Genomic DNA, 18,568 nt, shown 5'->3' with positions numbered 1-18,568 from the left:
TTGCTGGCATTGGCAACAGTCTACTTTCTCAAGTCTTTAATGCGCTAGGTTTTAATATTTCATCTTGGCTATCTAACCTACTTTCAGCACTCCTCTTAGTATTTGTACCTATTATTATTTTCTTTTGTGTTTGTTCTTGTGTTATGAAGTACATCCAAAATCGTATAAACTCTGTAAGTGCCTTTGTCTATACCAAACTGTCTAATGAACCTAACGAAGAAAGGGACTATTCACCATCAACCTGTTTTTAAATGAAACCACCACATAAATATTTCACTGCCCCACGGCACGGGGGCATGTAACTATCTTATAGTTTTTTGCAAAGACTTTATATTATTTTCCCTTTTCTGTATAACTGCCGCATGCCACTCTCACATTTATGTAACCTTGAAGTCTTGACTGTTAATCAAAATGAACGCTTTGTACTTTTCTCCACTGGCATTAAGCTACACATGCGCATTCTGTAAATTTCATTTCTTATCTAGAAGTGTCGTTTCTGCAGAAATGAAACTTACGTAGAAAATCTGCCTAACAATAATTATGTAAAAGAAAATTATCCTATCTCTATATATTATAGTTAGTGTCATAGAGGCAGTCCAACAAACATCTATAAAAGAGGCAAAAAAGCAGGAAGCAGCAGAGACGACAACTGGAAAACTCTGTGGGCCCGATCACCCCACAGACCGGTTCTCAGCCTCCCCGCCTGGGCGTATCCCAGCGAAGACAAAGGCCTCGAAAATCCAACAACTGACAATGATTCACCGTGTTACAGTATTGCATTGTATTTCCCATTCATGAGCCATTGACCAGTTCTGGGACTTAAGGAGCTGGCAGCCGCACCTAGCTTTGGACTAGCTCCACTGTTGGAACGCAAGGGCTGGCTCTGGAACCTCGTGAACCAACGGACACCCTATAGAATATCCCAGAATTGACCAGTTCTGGGACTACGGAGCCGGCAACTGCTAGCTCTGGAACCCCGTGAACCAACAGACCCCTTTAGTATCCAGCATACTGTACTGAAGAAACATCGGAGACTCCACTTCTCGACTACCTCTCATCATAGCTTAGACAGCATACCTACGTTCGCTATACTTGTATTTACTGCAACTTCATTCCAACCGGCCTCCCCTCTTACTCGTAAGAGGGTGAGGCCAGGTGAGTGAATAAAATCTTTTTATTTTACTCTATATCTACTCTGTAATTACTTTTACTACTAACATTCCATCTCAATGAGCCGTTGACTAGTTCTGGGACTTAAGGAGTCGGCAGCTGCACCTAGCTTTGGACTAGCTCCACTGTTGGAATGCAAGGGCTGGCTCTGGAACCTCGTGAACCAACGGACACCCTATAGATTAAGAGACACTAACTACTCTAAGTCATCTACTTGTGCCAACTCGGCGAACCTCGAGGGCGGCTAGAAAGCTACCTCAATTCCGCCCCACAAGCCGCGCGCTCGCACAACTCCACAAAGCCTGCGGCTCCCCTAAGCAGTGCCGGAACTGCTAGCCCGGCATTTTGCCACAAGTGTATGTGCAGGGAATGTGCTATTTAGTGGTTCTCAACCTTTTTTGTACCAGGACCCATTTGTAAACATTGATGGCAATTTCTGACCCACAGCCCCCTGGCCCTGTCGGTGCCCTCATTCAGGACCCACAGCCCTCCAGTCCTGTCAGTGCCCCTCCCAAGCTACTGTTCCTTGCCTGCCCCCCTATCCCCAGGCCATGCTGGTGGCCATCACTCCCAACCCATAGCCCCCTGTCCCTAAGCCCTACCAGAGGGGGGCCCGAGCTACCCCAATCCTGTGCATTCCAGAGCGCAGTGGCTGCTCATGTGGGCAGTAGTGGAGCAAGTCTGGCCCCAGCATAGGCTGGAGGGAGGAGGAGGGGAGGCTTGAGGCACCTCCAATCCTGGGCTGGGGTTCCTGCGCCATGCCAGGCAGCATGGTCATGACTCTACCAGCCCTCTGAGCAGCATCTCCTGGGCACCCTGTCCCTGCAAGTATGGGCACTGGCCCCAGTGCTACCAGCTCAGCCATGCAGCAGCACCCTTTCCCTGCTGAAGGGGCAGGTGCCTTCCCCCCCATCCACTATCCCCCCCTGCACTGATGCGGCCTCAATGCTCAGCCACCTTTCCCCAGTGCCAGCAGGCACTTGCCCCACTGTCCCATGCACCCATCCCCTCCACGCCTACACCCCTGGACAGTCCCCAAGCCCTGGACCTCCAAACCCCACTCCACATACACTTACCCCACAACCTCCCACAACCCTGCCTAGCTGCATGCTGGCCACATATGTGTGTGTACGTGCAGATGCATGTGCACCCACTGCCTCTAGAAACCCCAAGCAGCTCCTTGCAGGCTGAAATCCTGCCAGCCTGCAGGGGGAAACCCATACTTTCCCATGTTTTTCTGGGACTTGCTCATCACCCTTTCAAATATTCTTGCGATCCACTTTTGGGTTGTGACCCACAGGTTGAGAAACACTGATTTAGATAGCTGCCTGCTCCTGTTTTCTGCCACGCCACCCACTGGCTGTTGCTCTGGTCCTGATGGCAGCTACTTTGCAGGATATCACCAGGTTTGGCAACCTAATGGAACATTTCATCAGGCAACCTCAAAAGGCTTCAAAACCAATGTACCACAACATATGATCCAACGGGGAGGTCTGGTCAGTAACATTCTTGAGGTCCCCTCAAGAAGTAGGGAGTCAGTGGTTTCATTTAGAGGTTATCTGTATCTACTGAGATTGTTATGATATATGACATTGCTGGGTATGGTACGGCTGTTAGCTTGGAAAGCTGCCAACCACTGTTTTAAATCTGACACGCAAGTTTCACTTCCAAGGGGGTAACCATCTTATCTTGCTGTTGAAGAATTCATTTTATTATCCTTTACTGGATCTTTTTTTAACTACTTCGGGGTAAAGGTCTTTGTATAAGAAGCTTAACAGATGTTAGTTCTATGGTTTTTGTTGTCCTGCCCATGTTTTTGTGGTCATATAAAACATTGTGAAGTGTGTCACAATATTCTAACTTTGCTAAACATGAATTCATCAGACATTTTATATAAAGTTATTAGTACTGACCCCGCTGACTTTTCTGTTAACCTTTTTGACCGTGCAGATGTCAATTCCTTGACATTGTGTACTTGAAAAGATGTATCAAAGAGGAGAGATTAAAATGACTCTTTCATGAGCTGTGGGCTGTTATTTGGTATTATTTACCTGTAACCCCATGGTGACCAAACTTCTACTTACAATGCATTATCACATTGTTATTCATGTGTTGTGCAACAGCTAATTTGCAAAACAACCTATGTAGCAGTCCACTAATGAAAGGTAATCTTTCTCATTTAATTTAAAAGATTCTGCACTATGAACCAAGGATCATTAGGGAAATGTTGGTTCAGTGGTTCTTTTTCAATTCCTCTCCTGTATTTATTACAAATTTTATGTCTAGAAACATTTATTTGTAAGGGCAATATTAACATCTTACCAGAATGGTCTATCTCAAGTTGTGTTCTTAACCTTTTCAATAGCCAAATATGCACTGTGGAAGTGGTAATTGCATCAATTCCCCCTTCCTCTCTCTCTCTCTCTGGATCATGGCATCCTGGTGCATGCTTTCTTCTTTCAAACCCCATAACCCCTACCTACCATTTGTGATCCCCAGAGAAACAACATTCAAGAAAAACAGCGATTTTTCTCTTCTCATTAACCTCAATCAATACAACATGTTTTCTTGGCTTGTAAGTATCTTTAAGCTCATTGTCATAACAGCCTTTAACTTTATAAAGAGCTGTGAGGACCATTAATAATTTTTTTAACTTAAGCATTACAATTTGTAGCAGTACTTTTGCTTTCAAATTTTCCTGGCCTTTATGAACCATTATAGACTACAAGCTCAGTTAGACTGTTTTGGCTTGAAAACTTTAAAGTACAGTCCTTTGTATGATTGTCTACCTTTGGTCTATTTGGACTCTGTTGTCACTGAGAATGTGTTCTGCCAGTGCATAACTGAATGTATGCACTGGGAGCCCTGAATGTATAAGGGATCCCTTATTCAGGGCAGCTCTGTAAATTCAAAGAGTTGAGACATGTGTTCCACAAAACTCATTCTCAAAATGAAATCATTGTAGTTCTGTTGTGTTCATACTTAAACATCCCCACAAATGCAAGCAGAAACATACTTTAATGAGTGCAAAGGATAGTTTTGCTTAAATGTTATCCCTAGAGTTATCATGATTGTTAGTACCTCTGTGTCTTTAACAGAAGTGAGATGTGATCATCAAGAATGTTTTTAAAAGCAAAACTGAAGTATGAAGAGGATAGCAGTTTTGGTGTGTAAACAACTAGATGGTGCTACTCTGCTTTGAAAATTTTGAGAACTGCAGGACAGGTGAACCACAGAAAGGAAACACAGTCTGTGGAAATAAACATATAACAGGCATCATCCAGTGCACAACATATGCTAAATAGTCACCCAGCAACATTTGCTAAGTTATAAGCATTTAGGAGGAATAGATCAGTAGCTTTGCAAAATACTGCAGTCTTTTCATAGTGTAAATTTTGTGTTTGACAGGCTAATTGTTCTCATGTCTGACAGATGACTAGTGGTATTGTGATATTTCTATATTAATGGTTTGCATTCTATTGTATGGCCTGTGCACAGAGAAGGAAAGGGTTTGGCCTGTGCACAGAGAAGGAGTGGGTATGTGCTAGGGTGGGAGAAGATCCAATGGACTTTTAGCATCAGCAGGGCCTTGAATGGCTTTGTTGACATATCAACAAAGGTGAAATTCTGGACACACAAGTCGCCAGAGCAGATTGTAGTGGGTTTGGCACTGGGATGGCAAAATCACACCTTGGCATTTGCCTGGACCCCATTTTGCTTGCCTCCTCTGGCCTCTCATGGTCCCACCCTATTGTCTTTCATGCCATGCTTTGATGTTTTGCAAGACAATAGGGTGCCCTTAGAGGGCCGGGAGTGTTAGGTCCTTGTCTGGGCTGAGACCCCCTGGCTTTGGCCCACTTTACTCTAGCTGTGCCCTTCTGCTTGAGGTCCACTGTCTCAGGACTGTAAGCTCCCAAGCCCCAGCTCCAGCCCCACCCTTATGAGGTCTGAGCCCCCTCAGCCCCTTGTTTTGCTTTCAAGGGCTCTGAGCCCCTCGGCCCCATGTCTCGCTCTTGTGGGCTTTAAGCCCCTCAGCGCCTGGTCTCACCTTCGCGGACTCTGGGTTTGTGCCCCATTTTCGCTGTCTGGCACCATAGCCCTTCCACTGACAGCAGTGCTAGACCCTGCCCAGTCAGACCCTATTCCTCTTTAGAGTTCTGCTTCTTGCAGCCTGCAGCCATACTGCTTACTAGGCTTTAGGTCAGGGGTGGGAAATTATTTTTGGCGGAGTGCCGCTTTCCCAGTTTTGGCCAGCTGTCGAGGGCTGCATGGGTAGCCCCGCCACTTGACAGATGCCCCACCCCTTGACAGGTGCCTTGCCCCCTAGTCACCATCTTGGGACCAATGTCCCAATGTCTTGGGACCAATGTCCCAGGGCCAGCACCGGTGGGGCCCAGAGCGCAGCACAGGCCAGCAGGGGTCTGTGGAGCTGGGCTGGGCTGCACCAGCAGAAAGAGTGGAGAGCTGGCTCAGCTCCATAGAGCCCCTGTCAACTGGGACCCTGTGCTCCTGCCACCCTGCTCTGGGCCCCACCAGCACTGGCCCTGGGACACCAGTGGCTCCCCACCCACTCACACCCAGTGCCCCCAAGCCCCATGGTACAGGCAGGGAGCAGCGCACAGCCCTGAACCCTTGCTCGCTAGTAGGGAAGAAGCTGGTGCTGAGTGCGGGGAAAAGTGGGCCCTTGCTGCCCCATGGCCAGTGCCCCACGCTGCAGGCACTTGCAGCCCATGTGGGACTGTCCAGAGCAGGCACAGGCAGCCCAAGGCAGGCTGCAAGTGGCTGCAGTGTGGGGCAGTGGTCATGGAATGGGCGACAGACTGCTTTTCCCTGTGCACAGCACCAGCTTGTAACCCACCCCACTGCCAGCCTGGCTGTGGGGCCAGGTTACAAGCTGGTGCTGAGTGCAGGGGAGGGAAGAAAGCAGCCCTTTTCTGCCCCATGGCTGGCTGGACAGCCCTGCATGGGCTGCGAGTACCTGCAGCATTGAGCGCTGGCCATGGGGCGGGTGAGGGGCCGCTTTTCTCCACGCAGGGAAGGAGCCTAGGGAAGAGCTGAGCGCAGTGGTGAAGTGGCCCCTCCCCCACTCCACACGTGGTGCCCCAAGCTGCAGGTGCTTGTAGCCCACATGGGCTCCTTCCCTGCCCGGGGTCCACCATGCCTCCACTTACCTGAGCTTCCTGCACCGCGGCAGCCATGTGCTCCCAGCCCAGAAGCCCCAGCTGGGGCTTCTGGCTGGGGGGGGGGGGGCAGGTGGCCCCACTGTTGTTGGAGCCTGCCGGGCTTCCCCTGGGTCCTACTGCCCTTGGTTCCTATCACTTAGATATATCATTTAGAGGTATCAATAAAACATTGCCCAACTGAATGCTGTCTCTGTGTCTTGGGGCAGAGGGATTGAGGGGTAGGCAGGGGTGGGTCTGGGAAAGGAAGGGATCGGGGTCCTTGGGGGAGTAGGCAGATGATAAGGCCAGGCAGGGCAGGGATGGGAGACCAGGGGAGTGGGCAGGGTCCCCCCATAGTCCCCTTCCCCCTCCTCCAGCCCCCGCAACCCCTTACTTACTGGCACTGGAGCCCTGGTGCTGAAGCAGCTGCCTGGCAGGCTGTGTGTTTCAGCAGCAGGGCGAGGGGCCCACAGAGACTCTCTGGCGGCCAGAGCGTGTCTGTGGAGGACCCAGCCTCTGGTTTCCACAGGGCATGGTCCGGGACCGTTCTCTGCCCCACTTCTTTAAACTCTGTTCTTTTTAGACCCCTGGATATCTAAGGATCTAATTTTCTCCCTGCGCTGCAAACTTGCAGTGCAGGGAACATTTTTTCATTCCTGCACATGCACACTCATCTAGACGTGCCCTATGAGTGCAATAACAGCTCCCACAAACTCCACTCCCAAATTCTAGTCCTTCCCTCTTGCTTATAGTATATTTCAAAAGATTTAATAGCAATTCAGTTTGGCATTTGACCCTCTTAATTTACTGAGCACTGGTATATTCAGAATTTCTCTTAACCCTCTATGTCTTCTTTATTCAGTGTCCTCTATTGTTGATATTCTGACTTCCATTTATTCAGAAATAGGAATTACTTCAGACGGACCAAAATTACCATCTGGTTCTATTATAAAAAATGTCTATAGGTGCGTACAAATATGTGCCACATGTGGTCTGTGGTCATACAACTTTAAGCCATGTGACTGTAGACTGGGAATGATATGTATAAATGTTTTCCAGTTCTGGAAGCCATGCAGTGAACCAGATATAATTAACTTGGGAGGGGAGGAGTGTTTGGCAGGTCTGCAGAGGGGTTGGCACGTTTGCAGGGGGGGGTTAGTAGGTTCATGGGGGGGTGTTATATGTTTGGGCTGGGGGGGTAAAAATAGCCTAGTCAGGGTAGTGGGGGGGTGGAGGTGGGATGAACTGCTAATTTAGGTGAACTAACTTTCAACTTGATTGAGAACCCCTGAATGACTATACAGATGGTCATTTAGACCGGGGGCTAATTGGTCTATTATTGCCAGGGGCAATTATTTTGGGTGAAAGGCCACTCAAGTTTTGGTGAGCTGTCGGGGACTGCATAGGTAGCCCCACCCCTTGACAGTTTCCCTGCCCCCTGGTCAGCACATTGGGACTAGAAGTCTTGCCCGGTAACCCCGACCTTTACCACTGGAAGTCCCTCCCCTTGCTGCCCCCCCCCCCTTTTGGGAGGCAGGGTTGCCATCTTAGAACTAGAAAAAAAACAAATTATACACTGGAAATCAAACACCTACTATAACATTTTTTCAGGTTTCTCTCGCTTTGTGTGGTACATGCATTTCTGGGAAACTGTGCATAACTCAAATTTGCATAAAGGGAACCCAGTTTATCAGGTAACAAATAGGGATAAGTTCCCATGGCAGTAAGGGAGGGAGGCAGTGACTAGGCTAGAGAAGGGGTGGTGGGAGAGGCATGGCACAGCCCAGTGGCTGCAAGCACGTAGCATTGTCCATGCCAAGGGCTGCAGCAGGGAGCAAAGTGGGTTAGTGGGTATTGGGCATGCACCCCCCAGAGGTCTGCAGGCTGGGGGCTATTCTGGCCTCTTCCCAAGGGGCATGTGCCCCTGGATCTGGACACAGGATGAGGGCAGGCTGCCACTGTGAGCTGGGGCCAGTGGCAGCACCAGGCTCTTGCTGGTGCTTGGGGAAGGTGGTGGCAGTGCTGGGAGGGCAGGTTGGGGGGGGTTACAGTGAATTTTGGGGTGGCTGCAGCTCCCCTCCTAGCATCACCACCACTCTCCCTGAGGGCCAGGAAGACCCTGGTACTGCCACCAGCCCCAGCCCACAGTGGAGCCTGGTCTCATCCCACATGTAGATCTGGGGCCACGTGCCCCAAGGAAGAGCCCAGTCCAACCCACAGCCCTCCCAGGGTGCATGTAGCAGCAAGAGCCATGCTGCTCTGCACCCCACACCCACTAACAGTTCCCACTGCTTTGCTCCCTGCTGCAGCCCTGGGAGCAGCTGATGCCACCTGCCTGCAGTCACTGGGCTGCACTGTGCCTCTCCACCCGCTCCTTTCCCTACAGATATTCCTCACATATTATGAATTTTTGGATGTAAAAAGGGTCATCGCAGAAGAGCAAATTCACATATACACAACCTGCATAAAGCGAGAGAAACCTGTATTATAAAAAATATTTGTCATGACTTGTGATTGTGTACTGTATATAGAAGGGATTGCATAATAACTCAAAAATAAAGTGTCACTCTTTTATATTGTGTGTGTATGTTAGGGTGTGGGAGTGTGTGGTGAGGTCATAAGAACGTGTGGCTGTGTAGGGGGCATAGGGTATTTTGGGGTATATGTACATGTCGAAGAGTGCTCTGTGGTCAGAGTGTGGAGGTGTTCAAGAGAGTGGGGGTGGTGCTCCCTGCTGTGCAGTTCGCTGCACTCCGCCAGGAGTGGAAGGAGCCCCGCTCCTGCTTCCCTGTGGAGTCCAGCATGGGGCTTCCCCGCTGTGAGTGTGGAGCTGCTGGCACACAGTGTGGAGCTCCTGTGACAGAGGCAGCCACCACTGCACTGGAGGTGAGAAGCACACTCCCATGTAGCCTGCCTAGTAGCCTCTATCACAGGGGCTCAGCGCAGTGTGCCTGCAGCTCCGCACTCACAGTAGGGAAACGGGGTGGAGTGTGGGGACCTGCACAGGAGGGAGCAGGGGAGGTAAAAGGCTCCAGTGTGGGGCTTTCTTCACTGCAAGTGCTGCAGGTGTGGGGCATGGAGCTCTGGTGATAGAGGCAATTGGGCAGGCTTCCCTTCCCCCACATAGTGCTAGCCATTGGGCACCTGTGTTGGGCATGAGCGCCCTGAGCTACTTGCCTGCTGCTGGTGTGAGTAGCTGGGGCTGCACACCATGGGTGGAGAGTATGGGGGTTCCTTACACCTCACATTCACACCCTGCCCAGCTGAGCTCCACACTCTTGCTGCCCCTCTGGGTGCAGGCTCTGGGCTGTGCTCCCACTTCCATTCCACTGCAACTCCACCCCCATCTGCTGCCCCGAGCAAGCAGGTTCCAGCTGCAGCAGTAGCACCACCAAGAAGCTGCTGGCGGGGCAGAGCCCTTCCATGCAAGAGGGTGGGAGCCCAGTAGGATATGTTGGAGGGTTGTACACATGGGTGCCCTGCTCCTACACACCCTCGTGGGTGGAAAGGCTGGATAGGGTGCAGTTCATTGTGGGACACAGCAGGACAGATGAAAATGCCTGGCAGGCTAGATCCAGCCCGTGGACTGTATTTTGCCCACCCCTGATTCAGACTGACCCCTAGTTTGGCTGCTCTAAATGTAGCATCTGCACATACCCTATGTAAAAATGGCATCTTCTTACTCAACACATATGAGCCCCCTGTGTACTGAGTCATATCTACTCAATTCAAAGACAAGCGTAGTTTTGCTTGTTTGTTTGTCCTTTTTCATGTTTGTCATCCTTGCAGAGCTGACCCAGATTTAGGAAAGGAATACCTAGCTGTGTTCCAAAAGAATTGCCAAACTTTGCTCTTAGTTGCATGTGTCTAACTCTGGGAAACTATTATTTTGCATAAATGTAATTGAGGGCATTACAGCAAAGCAGTAGGCTTTAATAGGCGCAAGTGGAAGACAACATGGGTGTGTACACATGCAAGCATGTGCACTTGCAGCCGCTCAAATAGAAGTGGTGCAAATTTGAGTTCGGGGGGGTTTCCCTCAGCAGATGTGCCCGGACATGAACTTTGGGATGGGGCAAATTGTACCACTTGGGGCAAAATAACCCTGCCTGGATCCTCCTGGATCTGCAGCCAGGGGGAGCTAGAACCCAGGCCAGCACCTGTGCTGTCCTCAGCTATATAAAAAACTGCCCTGTCTTGGCCCTAGCAGTACAAAAAACTGCCCTGTCAAGTAACTCAGGGCTACATATGCTCAGGAACTTCTGGAGCCTAGCCAGTTGGTGCCTGGGGGGACTACCCCTTGTGTTAGCTGGATTGCTGAAGCAGCCCTGAGAGTTCCCTGCACCCTTTACCCACTGCAGCAATCTGGCAGTGGGGGCTGCTGCCTGGCTATGACCTGCTGTGCACCTTCCAGAACCACATGGGGACTGCACAGCCAGTAGAGGCATCTGCCTGCCCCTCTGGGCCAGCTGCCAGTGGGCTGTGGCTACAGATTTGGCCTTTGTGTGGTACTACTGCCATGTGTGTATCTGCCCGGCCATCTGAGCAGCTGTTGCCTAGAAGATGTTCCCAATGTGGTGGCTTGCTTTGAAATGTCAAAGCAAGTCCTCCTGGCCCCAACTGGCCAAACAGTCAGCCACCTCCAGCTGGGTCCAAGGTACTAGCTCTGAGTAGGCTCCTCTGCCTGGGTCCTGCCACTTGCTTTCTAGCAGGAATTCTGGTGTTCCCTATTGGAAAACTGAAAAATCCCTGATAAAAAAAGCCCAAAGTCACTTTGTAAAATACCCCAACATCCATGTTCCACTTCAGCTAAAACAAAAGACCACTATAGATAGAGAGAGTGAGAGACAGAGAGACAGCAATCAGTTGGGCAATGTTTTACTGATACATCTACAATATTAAAGCAATTTGGAAGCCTACCAATGTCACTACCATCATAATAAAATAAATTCTAAATACCTATGTGTTTCGCTGTTTGCCTTTGGCTTTCTTACCATAGAGAAGTTAAGGATCTCCCTGACCCCTTCACTAACCAGGATGTGGGGACAGCTGTCTCTGCAGCCACACCTTCTGCCAGCAGGTCTCATTGTGTCTGGCAGCTGGGCACACAGGGTGTGTGCTGGGGGGATGTGGGGTTTGCAGGAGAGGGGTGGGAAGAGAGGTAGGAGGGTATGGGGGGTTGTGGAGGGATATGGGAGCTTGTGGGGTGTGTGGGTGGATTGTGGGGAGGACTGTGGGAAGGGGGCTGGTCAGGAAGGATGGGTCCCCTGCCCCGCACGACGCAGTCCTCCTGCACAGCTCATAACCTTGCTTGCACCCCCAGCTGCCCCAATGGCTGCCTTGCCCATCCCCAGCCTCCTGGCACTTAAAAAAAAAGACCGACATTCAACAGCTGTAGCAGTGGCTGTGGGGGCTCTGGGTCCATGTGGCAGAGCCCCCCCATGCAGCCCTCACTCTCCGATTGCTCCCCATGCCCTGCCCCTGATGCCCCCCCCCACCACCTGGCCCCATCAGTCCAGGACTAGAAAGAAAAAAAAAAGCCCCACACTCACTGGCAGCAGCAGCTGCTGTCGTTGTCACTAGGGCCTTGTGGCAGAGGTCCCTGTGCAGCACAGGGCAGAGAGGCATGGCCCCGGCCATCTGCGCTGCCACTTCCCCATAGCATGAGTGCAGCCAGGGTCGGCAGGGCACTGCATGGCTCTGAGCACTGTCAGGCAGCTGGGGCCTCTGAGGGTCTCACCTAGGTCCCATGCTGCATGAGAGGGCTCTGCCATGAGGCCCCAGTGACCCCAAAGGCAGCTGCTACTGCCGTTAAGTGCAGGGCTTTTTTTTTTTTAATTGCCAGGATGCTGGGGCCAGGCGGGGCAGCGATCAGCAGGTTCGGGGGGCAGATGGGATGAGGCTGGGTGGGGCAGCGACTGGGGGCTCAAGAGGCAGGTGGGGTTGGGGCCAGGGGTAGTGACTGGGGGCTCAGGGGAGCAGCGATTGGGGGGCTGGGGGAGTGGATAGGGATGACAGGGTCCTGCCATGGCCCCCGTCCCCCTCCTCCAGCCCCCTGCACCCTCTACTTACCAGCACAGAGCTTGGGTCCAGCTCCCTACAGGTGACATGCCGCCTGCCTTGCACGGGCAGGCAGCATGCTTCAGCAGTGGGGCGAGGGCCAGCCATAGAGATGCTCTGGCTGGCTACCAGAGTGTCTCTGTGGAGGACTGATCCTCCAGTTGCCTCAGGGCATGATCTAGGACCATACCCTGCCCTGCTTTTTTCCCCCACAGCTGTTTTTGACCCCTGAATATCTAGGGGCTTAATTTTGCCCCTGCGCTGAAAATTTGCAGAACAAGGAACGTTTTTTCATTCCTGTACATGCCTCTTGAAGTGTCTCAAACCACTTGAGTGCTTCTGTGGACATGCCCCTTCTGGGCAGAATTTGGCCCACCAACTGAATCATGTTATTGACAATGGTGAGCAAGAGTGCTTAATTTTCAGACCTCTTCAATTACAGAATTGGCTGTGCAGGGCTGGTGACTTGTGACTGATTCCTGTAAATAAGAAACAACAACATATCCAAAATAATGTTTGGAATTTTCTATAAATCAGCAATAACATTTACTGATTTTTCTCTTTGTTGGTTTGTAAACTAAATGAAAGGTCTTATTCACTGTCATACATTTACTGTTATTTAATTTATGTGTGATTTGTATATGCCATATGTCTGTTGGGTTTTATCTGATATTTATTTATTTATTTTTGGTAACATGAATTACTTTAGGATTGTCTTTAATTTCTTTTGATCATGGCTTATCAAGACCTTTCTCTCTTTTGATTACAAAGAGAAATGTGAAAAAACACATCTGTGAAATGCTTTTTAAGTAAGGATAAAACAAGCACATATCCAAAATATCTTCCCATCAATATGAAGAGTGCAAAGGGAATGCATTCTCCCTTTCAAATTTAACCTCCTATATATTCAAGTCATGTAAACAGGGGAAAAGAATGGAGTAAGCAAAAAAAAAAGAAAGAAATCTTTAAATTGTTGTCTAAAAGACCTTCAAAGTGATATAAAATTATTCAGACTGGCTGTTGTGATATGCTTTGGAAGCATTTGCATAACATCTATAACATTTTTATTATATTGCTGTGAAAACAGGTTTTATAAAACAGCTGTTCAAATGCCCTAAATTGTATGCTAATCCTTGTTACGGCCTTAGATCTAGCATGAAATAATTCTTTCTGGTTTTCATTTTGTCTTACAATACTCAGACAGAATATCAGGGAATAAGTACGCTGTAACCCATGTATAAATTGTGCCTCCTATAACATATGTATAAAACGTAGCTTACAAAAACAGAATGATTCATTGATAGAAAGTGGGGGAAAGCTAAGATGAAAGACCCACGTTTCTTTAAAATAAGAAAATGACAATTTGGACACTACAGCTAGAGGGTTTTTTTTCTTGTTAATTAGTCTACAAATCAAACTAGGAAAGGACTGTTATTGGTTAAATAAAAAGGAATATAGGCTTTCCTTTTATCTCTGCATCTTTCCAGTTATAGGCATTCTTCTTTCCAATTTAGTTTAATATCAGAATGTCTCTCATTAAACTTCAAAATTCAAATCTACACCAAATAAACCTCTCACATATCTACAAGTAATACTTTTGCAATATTTTTATGCCAGTCCTGTTATTTGATCTAATTTTAAATAAAGAAACAACACAAAGCAAGGAGTTATGACCAGAATGTTCAAACTTAGATGGCTCAAATTTAATTCCTAAATCCAAACGTTGGTGCATTATAAAAGCAATTTCATTTTTCAAGAGTGTTAAGTGCTGCTCAGACCTTGATATTTGTAGATAATCATCCCTCCTAAAGAGCAAATCGCTTTGATATAGGTGCCAATATACAGATTTAGGGAGCTAATTATAATGTTTCATAAATCTAACTATGATTTTAGAAGATCTCATCTTTAATATATAAAGATCAACATGATAATGTTAGCTATTACTGCACTAGTTAATTGCACAAAGACTTTTAGTTTAAAACAGGCTTTACAAAGTTTTCACTTTCTGGTCTGGTCCTGTGCAGTTCTCTATGCAAAGGTAATCTTTTAGGACATGTTTGAATCCAGTAGCTTTCCTTTTTCTAGTACAAAGAGAATGAAAAAATAAACTACAATTATAAATACTAGTTATAGTATTAAAAGAGTATGGATAAACTGTTGTTATAGATGCAATGGAAATAGATCTCGCTAAGGAGATATGCTTTTGAAAGTTTCAGTGAAATCATATTCTCATATTTTTTTAAACAATAAACATTTGGAAATTCACATTCTGTGCATGTATAACACATTTTAAAATAGTATTAAGCTTATAACTTGTGTGCCTTACAAGGAAAACCATATTATATTCACATGGCTAACAATACATTAAAAGTAACAGACCTTTTTCTATCTTTGTACAGTTGTGTCAGCAGAAAGGATATGGATACCTGGCTTAAATAGCCCTTTGGGATTACTATTGCATAGGGGTAACATAACTGGTTCCTCACTAACCCTTGACCTAGGTGCGCCTCCCCTGGGATCCAAGGGGGGCCCAGAGCGGGTGGCTGTTCCGGTCCCTGTTTAGGAAAATGGAGGCAAAGAAATCGTTAAGTATGTTGGCTTTGTCGTCCGGTGTGACGACCAAATTGCCTAGCATGTCCTGCAGGTGCCCCACATTGCCCGGAACCTTCTTTTTAGCCGCTATGTATTTAAAAAAGGAGTTCTTAGTGTCCTTAATCCGGGAAGCTAGTCCCAGTTCCATCTCCGCCTTGGCCTTCCTGACTGCCCCCCTGCATCGCCGAGCAACTGCAGTGTAGTCCTCCCTGGTGATGGCCTCTCCCATCCGTACATTGGGTGTACGCCTCCCTTTTGGCCAGGAGACATTCCCGGATGCTTTTGGTGAGCCATGGGGGCTTATGTGCTCTCCCGCTCCCTTTGATCCGTGTTAGGATATCCTCCCTTTGGGCTTGGAGGATTGTCTCCTTAAGGAGCGACCACTCTCCTTGGACACCTGGCTCCCCTCCCCTCCCCTCCCCTCCCCTCCCCTCTGGGACCTCAGTGCTTCCCCGACTGTTCTCCTGAGCTCATTGAAGTCCACCCTCCTGAAATCTAGGGCTGCTGCCTTTCTGTAGGCCTTTGTCACCTTGCGCTGGATGCTGAATTCCAGCAGGCAATGATCACTGTCGCTCAGGTGGTCAAGCACCCGCAGCCCCCTCACCGGGCCGTCGCCCGTGGCCAGCACCAGGTCCAACAAGGCGTCTCCCTTGGGGGGGCTGTGCAGCTCCTGGGTTAGATGGAGGTCCTGCATTCTGGCTAGGAACTTACATGAGGGGTCAGACTTGGCTGACTGCTCTTCCCAGGAGATGCCCAGGAAGTTCAGGTCCCCCATGACGACCCCATTCCTTTGACTTCACTACCTCCGTGAGCTGACTTAAGAATTCCTGGTCGAGCTCTTCCCCTTGGTTGGGAGGTCTGTAGTAGACCCCCAGCGTTAAGTCTCTTTCCCCTTGACTGACTTGCATTCTAACCCAAAGCACTTCAGAGTCCCCCTCCTCTGAGTCTTTGTTAATTGACGAGGATGTGTATCCCTTCTTAATATAGCGTGGCACGCCCCCACCTTTCCTTCCTATCCTGTCCTTCCTGTACAGCCTATAGCCCTTGGCATTCACCACCCTGTCATGCGTTGAGTCCCACCACGTTTCAGTGATGCCCACTATGTCTGGGTTGGTGTCAGCTAGCAGGAGCGCAAGTTCCTCCTGCTTGTTTCCCATACTACGAGCGTTTGTGTAGAGGCATTTGAGGCCTCCTGTGGATGTGTGCACTGGCCTCCTAATGTCAGCGTTGTCCTGGCCCCTGTCGCTTAGCCGTGTATATGTTCCGCTCGTCGGTCTAGGCTGGGCTGTACTTGTGGCTGTTGCTTGGTCTGGCAGTCTGATGTTTCCTCCACCCTCGTCTTCCCCTTGCCCCAACAAGCCTAGTGTAAAGCCCGCCGAAGGAGATCCGCCAACCTGGAAGAAAACACACGCTTACCTTTAGGGGAAAGGTGGAGCACCTCTCTTGTTGTGATGTGCCAGTCATTGTCGAGGAAGCCAAAGCCCGCCTCTAGACACCATTCCCAAAGCTGCCAGTTGGTCTCCGCTGTTGCACATTGCATGCCGTCTTCCACGGCCACTCACTGGTAGGACAGAAGACAAAACCAGCTCTTTACCTCTCTCCTTTAGCACATACCCCAGAGCCTGGTAATCAGGGCTTCTCTTGGCCACATCCTTAGTACTCGCATGGATTAGTAATCGGGGGGGCGGGGACCCCCAAAAGCCAGAAGCGTAGTCGGCAGGATTCAAACCTGCGCGGGGAGACCCCAATGGATTTCGAGTCCATCACCTTAACCACTCGGTCACGACTACACCCCGCTGGCAGGCAGCTGTTAGACTTAACGGATTTGGCTCAAAGTAGTTTATGCAATGTCTGTCCCAGACCCCTTGCTGGTTTAAAATAAGCCAGACTCCCACAGCATCCTGGCATGCTCTCGGGGCTGGGCAGGGCTTGCTGCTCCACAGCAGGCCTGGCCCCTCCGCCTCTTGGCATTAGCTAGCATACAACATACCCCTCTTCTCCCTGGCCGGAGGTCTGGCAGAGACTGCAGGGACAGCAGGGTCTCCATGGCTTCCCCTTCCCCTACCCTACCCTACGCTACCCCCCCTCACTGCTCGCTGCTCAAGCAGGGATCCCCCATCTCCCACAGCTTGGACCCCAGTCCCACGGACCCACAGATGCTGTGGGAAATGGGGGATCCCTGCTTGAGCAGCGAGCAGTAGGGGAGGTAGGGTAGGGGGAAGCCATGCAGATCCTCCTGTCCCTGTAGTCTCTGCCAGACCCCCGGCCAGGGAGAGGACTATGTCCACTGCTACCCCTGCAGCTAATGATTTGGTGATCTGGTCATTGAAGGCCAGCGGGTTGGTCTGACAGGACCTGCTGGTAACGAACCCGTGTTGGTTGCCCCTAAGCATAATCTCTCCTGCCGGCCCCTCGTGGCTACGCGCCAGAAGAATTTTCTCAAAAAGCTTGCCCAAGATCGAGGTAAGACCAACTGGCCTATAGTTTCCCAGGGCCTCCTGGGAAGATGGGGACCACATTGGCCCTTTTCCAGTCTTCTGGCACCACACCAGAGCACCACGAGTGCTCGTAAAGCCGTGCCTGGGGTCCTGCAATGACCTCAGCCAATTTCCTCAGAACTCTAGGGTGGAGATCGTCCTGACCAGCTGATTTGAATACATCCAGTCCTTTCAGAAGTTCCCTAACTGGTTCCTCACTAACCCTTGACCTAGGTGCGCCTCCCCTGGGATCCAAGGGGGGCCCAGAGCGGGTGGCTGTTCCGGTCCCTGTTTAGGAAAATGGAGGCAAAGAAATCGTTAAGTATGTTGGCTTTGTCGTCCGGTGTGACGACCAAATTGCCTAGCATGTCCTGCAGGTGCCCCACATTGCCCGGAACCTTCTTTTTAGCCGCTATGTATTTAAAAAAGGAGTTCTTAGTGTCCTTAATCCGGGAAGCTAGTTCCAGTTCCATCTCCGCCTTGGCCTTCCTGACTGCCCCCCTGCATCGCCGAGCAACTGCAGTATAGTCCTCCCTGGTGATGGCCTCTCCCATCCGTACATTGGGTGTACGCCTCCCTTTTGGCCAGGAGACATTCCCGGATGCTTTTGGTGAGCCATGGGGGCTTATGTGCTCTCCCGCTCCCTTTGATCCGTGTTAGGATATCCTCCCTTTGGGCTTGGAGGATTGTCTCCTTAAGGAGCGACCACTCTCCTTGGACACCTGGCTCCCCTCCCCTCCCCTCCCCTCCCCTCCCCTCTGGGACCTCAGTGCTTCCCCGACTGTTCTCCTGAGCTCATTGAAGTCCGCCCTCCTGAAATCTAGGGCTGCTGCCTTTCTGTAGGCCTTTGTCACCTTGCGCTGGATGCTGAATTCCAGCAGGCAATGATCACTGTCGCTCAGGTGGTCGAGCACCCGCAGCCCCCTCACCGGGCCGTCGCCCGTGGCCAGCACCAGGTCCAACAAGGCGTCTCCCTTGGGGGGGCTGTGCAGCTCCTGGGTTAGATGGAGGTCCTGCATTCTGGCTAGGAACTTACATGAGGGGTCAGACTTGGCTGACTGCTCTTCCCAGGAGATGCCCAGGAAGTTCAGGTCCCCCATGACGACC

At 49.9% G+C, this 18,568-nt stretch overlaps 1 non-coding gene across 1 annotated transcript; it reads right to left on the bottom strand.

Annotated features, from left to right (window-relative positions):
• Nucleotides 1-16,692: 16,692 nt before the first annotated feature.
• On the bottom strand, nucleotides 16,693-16,774 carry TRNAS-CGA (transfer RNA serine (anticodon CGA)). Its single transcript has one exon. It is a non-coding gene; the product is annotated as a tRNA-Ser (tRNA).
• Between the last annotated feature and the right edge of the window lie 1,794 nt (nucleotides 16,775-18,568).

This window comes from Crocodylus siamensis, chromosome 1 (genome assembly GCF_052110815.1).
Source record: "Crocodylus siamensis isolate JL-2025a chromosome 1, ASM5211081v1, whole genome shotgun sequence".
NCBI classification, from domain to species: Eukaryota; Metazoa; Chordata; order Crocodylia; family Crocodylidae; genus Crocodylus; species Crocodylus siamensis.
This window is presented reverse-complemented; position numbering and strand designations above follow the sequence as displayed.